At 40.7% G+C, this 6714-nt stretch overlaps 1 pseudogene; it reads right to left on the bottom strand.

Annotated features, from left to right (window-relative positions):
* Nucleotides 1–3219: 3219 nt before the first annotated feature.
* LOC102816746 lies at nt 3220–3805 on the bottom strand (annotated as a pseudogene).
* Nucleotides 3806–6714: the final 2909 nt, after the last annotated feature.

Raw genomic sequence — 6714 nt, 5'->3', positions numbered from 1 at the left:
CCGACCCATAGCGACCCTGTACAGGGTTTCCGAGGGTGTAAATCTTTACGGGAGTAGAAAGCCTCATCTTTCTCCCGCGGAGCGGCTGGTAGTAGGTGCCATTAAGTAGATTCCAACTCATAGCGACCTTAGACACAACAGGAAGAAACACTGCCTTGCCCTGTGTCAACCTCACAGCCTCCATTGCCCTAGCAGTCCATGCTTTATTTATTGTTCTTCATCAACACCATAATTCAAAGGCAACAATTCTTCGGTCTCTCTTATTTATTGCCCAACTTAAACTTGCATATGTGTTGTGCTGGAAGTGCCGTCGACTTGGTTCCGACCCATAGCGACCCTGTATAGGGTTTCCTAGGAGCTGCTGGTGAGCTTGAATTGCCAATCTTGCAGTTCAAACAGCTTTGCAGTCTGGCGCATTAACCCACTGAAAACACTATGAGTTGGGTCAGGCCTATCATAGTCTTCAAAGTGACAGCTTTGCTTTTTAACACTTTGAAGAGGTATTTTGCAGCAGATTTGCCAAATACAATATGTCATTTGGTTTCCTGATTTCTAGTTACATGGGCATTGACTGTGAAGTCAAGTAAAATGATATCCTTGACAACTTTAATCTTTTCTCCGTTTATCATGATGTTGCTTCTATGTCTAGTAAGGACTTTGGGTTTCTTTATGTTGAGGTGTAATACACACTGAAGGCTGTAATCTTTGTTCTTCATGGGTTTATTGTTGTTGTTGTTATGTGCTGTGAAGTCGGTTCCAACTCATAACAACCCTGTACAGGGTTTCCAAGGCTATAAATCTATATGGGAGCAGAAAGCCTCATCTTTCCCCCACAGAACAGCTGGTAGTTTTGAACTGCTGACCCTGAGGTTGGCAGCCCAATTTGTAACCACTATGCTACCAGAACTCATCATGGTAAGTGCTTCAAATCCTGTTCACTTTCAGCAGGCAAGGTTGTGTTATCTTCATACTGAAGGTTATTAATGAATCTTCTTTCTCCGGTGCTAATGCCACATTCTTCTTCATGTAGTCCAACTTCTCAGATTATATGCTCAATATACAGATTGCATAAATCTGGTGAAAGATACAACCCTAGCATATACTTTTTCTGTTTTAAGCCATGCAGTCTCCCCTTATTCTGTTCAAACAACTGCTCTTGGTCTATGTACAGGTTTCCTAAATGAGATCATTGATGCCAGAGTACTCGATAATTAATATTGGTTTTATTATTGTTGCTGAGCTCCCACATTGTGTTAAGCACCTAAATCCACTTTGCGCCTTATTCTTTCAAAGCTTCAGACAGCATCATTTCCAATCCTCTTTGATGGAGCAGATCCATTGACACCTGTCCCTCTAATGTCATTCATAGTCATGTCTACCTTTGGATATAAAGTTCTCTGGGACTTTCTCCTTACAAGATGAGAACGTCACTCTTTACAGAGAGCACACAGCCATGCCAGACAGCACTAAGACAAAGGACTTTGTCACTAACATCCCAATAAAAGGCTTGTTTACAAGTTATTTAATAATAATAATAGCTAAAATTCATTGAGCACTTAATATATGTCAAATATTGTGTGCTAAACTCTTTAGTGAACTATAATTTAAACCTCATAACAACACTCTGACATAGATACTATTAGTAGCTCTATTTTAGGGTAGGAAAACTGAAGACCCAGTGATGTTAAATAGCTCACCCAAATGCAGTTGTGTGTGGTAAACCAAGACTCAATACTGGAGAATGAGGCCAGAATACCACCTCAACAACAACCCTGTCTACTTGCTTAGACTTTTCCATGCCACCTTTCTGTATGGTTCCTATTACTTGGTAAGGGCTAAAAACATATCTTTTCCAAGTTGAACTGTTTGGAGATGAAGTTCTATGACCTGGAGATGAAGTTTTCTAGACCTCGATCCTTCATCAGATAAATGAGAACTAGATGTCTAAAATCCCATCCAACCCTGAATCTTAAGGTGGCAAATTCTCCCCTCAATCTTATATTTTGAGTTTTATTCTCCTCCTTACTAAGGTAACCAGAGAGCATTTGAAATAAAAGGAAAAAGCAGATGCTATAAAAAGGTGCTTTTGAGCAAGCATAGGAAAATTAACAGACATCAGAGATATTCTATTTATATCTCCCTTGTGAATTATGCCATAATCTATACTATTTGATTTTTAATGCATTCATTCAGAGCCGGGACCCTGTAGGGTGCCCTTTAAGCCTGACATGGAATGAAGTAAATCAATTAAAATAGGCTTGAAGCCTTGACAAGGTATTACCCCCTGAGGTGAAGATTTAGAACTTGCTCCAAATCAGCTTCAACATTAGCATCAGCAAAGTCATAGAAAAGTGTAAGAAGTACGCAGCAGTGGGCATTACTGAAGATACTGGAGGAGGTGAGTTCCAAGCTGCTTGGGAAAGGGACCATCAATGTGGGAACTATATCTCACTGAAAACAGATTCTGTCTGTTTACTGGAGGCTGACATTCTTTTCATTGTTACTATTGTCATTGAGGACCTAGTGTTTGAGAACTAATGTGAGCTTGGCCCAAGCCATGGGATTTTCAATCACTTCATATACATGTGAAAGTTGGACAATGAATAAGGAAGACCAGAGAAGAATTGATGCATTTGAGCTATGGTGTTAAAGTACCATGGACTGCCAATAGAACAAACAAATTTATATTGGAAGAAGTAGAGTCAGAATGCTCCTTAGAAGCCAGAATGGTAAGACTTCATCTCTCATACTTCAGACATGTTATCAGGAGGGACCAGTCCCTGGAGAAGGACATCATGCTTGGTAAAGTAGAGGGTCATCAAATGAAATAAAGATCCACAGGAGATAAATTGATATAGCAGCAACAGCAATGAGCTCAAACGTAACAATTGTTAGCATACAAAAACCTATACCAAACAAAGAAGCTATAATATGGGTACATGATTGATGTGTCTAAAATGATATATATGTTGTTTGTTGTTGTTATGTACCGTGGAGTCGGTTCTGACTCATAGCAACCCTGCACAGGGTTTCTGAGGCTGTAAATCTTTACGGGAGCAGAAAGCCTCGTGTTTCTCCTACATAATTAACGCTAATTATGTGTCCAGTACTTTTTTTCTAATTTCTTTCATGCTTCACTTTCTCCAGAAACTTAATTCTGTACTTCTTCTTCTAAAATTCATACAATCAAGTTATCCTTGGACATCAAATTATATTTCATCACAAATTTAGTAAACCTATGACATAAAAATGTTTCATTTTCATATTCATCAAATATCTGCCGGTGATGAAAATAAGCATAAGAAAATATTCTATAAATCCTATGGCATTCTGATCCTAGTTTTGCTACAGACAATTCCTTTATGCTAACCCTGCTGGGAAAATATTTATTGCTATACAAAAGGCAGGCAGCACCATCAAGTGTATGCCTAGTGTAGTCTACAGCAGGACATTCTTTTAGAGTTTTATGAGCGGCACAAAGAAAAATCCATTGTTCAGTTGCTGTCATCTGAGTGCATGTATCTGGATGGCACTCAATCTAAAGTTTGACAGCAAGCCCATTTAGCTCAAGACAGAACTGCCTTAAATGTTCATACTTCCATACACCTTCATCTTGGCCTTTAGGTGGTTCAAGAATTTTGTCGATATTAGAGCAATCTGCCCTTATGTTTTGTTGACTATACTGCTGAACAGCCAGTGTGCTGTCCATTTCATCAAAGGATTCATCAGGCCAATTATAGAAATCCTGAGCCTTGGTAACTGGTCTGTTCTGCCTGAGCACTGTTGTTCCCTCCGCCATGACCATAGTGCCAGAGTCTGTGCGCTCAAACGTAACAATTGTTAGGATGGCACAGGATGGGATGTTTCATTCTGTTGTTCTTAGGGTCCACTATGAGTTAGAACTGACTTGATGGGACCTACCAACAACAATTGCCAAGGATAAAACCTATCCTTCCGTGTTGTTGTTGTTAGGTGCCATCAAGTCGGTACCAACTCATAGTGACCCTATGCACAACAGAACGAAACACTGCCTGATCCTGGGCCAACATCACAACTGTTGCCATGCTTGAGCCCATTGATGCTGCCACAGCAGGAAATAAAATTCAACAATATCATTAACAAGTATTATTCAGTGAGCACTTTTTGCATCCTAGGTAGAGCACCAGTATAAGCATCTTTCATGGATGATGGTAGTGTAGTGGTTATGAATTGGGCTGTGAGCTGCAAGGTCAGCAGTTCGAAACTACCAGCTGTTCCGTGGGAGAAAGATGAAGCTTTCTGCTCCCGTAAAGATTTACAGCCTCGGAAACCCTGTACAGGGTTGCTATGAGTCGGAACTGACTCCATGGCACATAACAACAACAACATAGTCCTACAACAAATGTCACGAATCCTGGTAGCATAATGGTTTACAAGTTGGGCTGGTAAACACAAGGTCAACAGTTCAAATCTACCAGCTGCTCCATGAGAAACAGATGAGGCTTTCTGCTCCTGGAAATATTTACAGCCTCGGAAACTCATACAGGGTCTCTATGAGTTGGAACCAACTTGATGGCAACTAACTCACCACCACAACAACAAATGTACGAGGTTAAAAATTATCAAATCCATTTGGTAGGTGAGATAACTGAAGGGGCCAAAAAGTATCATGACTTGCTCAAGGTTACACAACTACAACTTCAGACCCAAACTTGTGGTATCAAAGCCAATGCTCTTCATCGCCATACCCCTTAAAATGCAATCTACCTGTTCCCAGAGGAACCTGAATGGGGAAGACAGACAGAGGGGAAATGTATGGATATGAAGAAATGTAGACACAGTCCCATCCCTCAGCTGCATGTAGACCAGTTGGCTAACCTGACTCAACTCAGAGTTGTTGTTGTTGTTATTGTCATTGTTAAGTGCTTTCGAGTTGGTTTCAACCCATAGTGACCCTGTATAGGGTTTCTGAGGAGAAGCTTGTTAAGTCTGAACCGCTGATCTTACAGTTCAAACCAACCTTGAAGTCCAGCACATTAACCCCCAGCACTACACCAAGGCTCCCAACTCAAAATAGCTCTAAATTACTAATGACTAAGGTCAGATCCATATGTGAGAACAAGTTTTCACGTGGACAACATAGAGAAAAGGAGATAGCAGGAAATTGAACAAGACAAGGACCAAAATTCCCTTCACATTGCATTGATTGTGTCTTCCTTATTCGGCTCCGTATTTCCAGTAGTATCCAGCACCTGCATTTTCTTGGGAATTTGGAAGAGTGCCTGTAAGGAGAAAAAGAAAACATACAAAATTAAGGAAACCAAAGAAAAGAATATCTCAATCTTCACTCTAATCAATTTCCCCTTAAACAAATAAATGGAACCCTGGTGTGGCACTGCAGGACATGCACTGGGCCACAAGGTCAGTTTGAACCACAAGGTTGACAGTTCAAATTCACCAACGACTACTTGGAAACCCTATACAACATCACTATGAGTCGGAACTCAACGGTGCTTAATAACAACACAACAAATATGATGAGAACTATGGTTGCATTGACAAGGCCAGATCAAATGATTCCATGGACTTTATATGGCCCACAGGCCAGACATTCCACACCCCTGCTTTACAGGGTCACTTGACCCAACGGCACTTAACAACAACATAGAAAGAGCAAGAAAGAGAGAGACTCCTGGTGTGGTGCTGTAGTATAAGCACTGTACTGCTAGCCACAAGGTTGGTGGTTCAAACCTACCAGCTGCTCTTTGGAAACCCTACACAGGGTCACTATGAGTCAGAACTGACTCAACAACACTGTGGGGTCAGATGCAAGAGACATGTAAGGCTTCAGTATTAATTTCTTGCCCTAGACAAGTGATTCTGAAATTTGTGGGTGTATCCAAATTACCTGGGGTGCTTGTTTTGAAAACATTGCTGGGATCCTCCCTCACAATTTCCAATTCCACACTTCTAGGGAATCTTGCATCTGTAACAACTTCCCATGTGATGTTAATGTTCACAGTCGATACTTGGAGAACCGCTTGCCTAGATCAATAGCATTCACCCTCTGTTTTACACCTGAATCATTTTGGGGACTTAGAACCACACCCAGAATATCTATATACCTAACAAATTGCATAGGAATTTTGGGGGGTGAGACCAAAGCATGAGTGTTCTTTTAAAACTGAACTAGATGATTGCAATGTCCAGCCAAAGTAAAAAAGCACAGAAAGAATAATCTAGGAGCATGTACAGGTTTAAATTAATCCACTAAAATAATAGCACCTCAGCTATTGGTCTCTCCATGTGAAGAAGAAAGAAGTGATGCAAATTGAAAATGCTTAGAGTCGTCCAACAGACTAATGGAACATGTGAACCTCAGCCTTCACGATTCTGAAACCAGACAAACTAGATGATGCCTTGCTACCAATACCAACTGTTCTGAAAGTGATCACATTACAAGGTTTCTGATAGAGAGGGAGAAAATATGGAACAAAACTCAAAATTCTTTTTTAAAGAAAAACTGGGCTTACTGGTCAGAAAGAGACTGGAGAAACCTGAGACTGTGGCCCTCAACTACCCTTCATGTCTGGAAAGGAACTCACCCTCAAGTACCAATTTTCAGTCTAGAAGAAGATAGGTATATAGGGAAGCAAGTGGTGAGCTTGAACCACCAACCTTGTGGTTCAAACCGACTTTGCAGTCTAGCACATTAATCCACAGCACCACACCAGA

Source organism: Chrysochloris asiatica, unplaced genomic scaffold (assembly GCF_000296735.1).
Source record: "Chrysochloris asiatica unplaced genomic scaffold, ChrAsi1.0 scaffold00073, whole genome shotgun sequence".
Classification (NCBI taxonomy): domain Eukaryota; kingdom Metazoa; phylum Chordata; class Mammalia; order Afrosoricida; family Chrysochloridae; genus Chrysochloris; species Chrysochloris asiatica.
The sequence above is the reverse complement of the archived record's forward strand: the minus strand, read 5'-3'. Positions and strand labels throughout refer to the sequence as shown.